Here is a 279-nt window from a genome sequence, read left to right on the forward strand (position 1 = left end):
TCTTTGGGCCCAGCTATCCAGCCAGATTTCTACCCAGTGAAGAGTACACTCATCCAAGCCATGAGCAGCCAGTTTCTCCAGGAGAATGCTGTGGGAAACAGTGTCAAATGCTTTACTAAAGTCTAGGTTGACAACATCCACAACCTTTCCCTCACCCCCTAAGTGAGTCACCTTGCCATATAAGGAGATGAGGTCAGTCAAGCAGGACCTGCCTTTCATAAACCCATGTTGACTGGGCCTGATCACCTGGTTGTCCTGTACGTGCCACATGATGGCACT

This window comes from Cariama cristata, unplaced genomic scaffold (genome assembly GCF_000690535.1).
Source record: "Cariama cristata isolate BGI_N322 unplaced genomic scaffold, ASM69053v1 scaffold13385, whole genome shotgun sequence".
Lineage (NCBI taxonomy): Eukaryota > Metazoa > Chordata > Aves > Cariamiformes > Cariamidae > Cariama > Cariama cristata.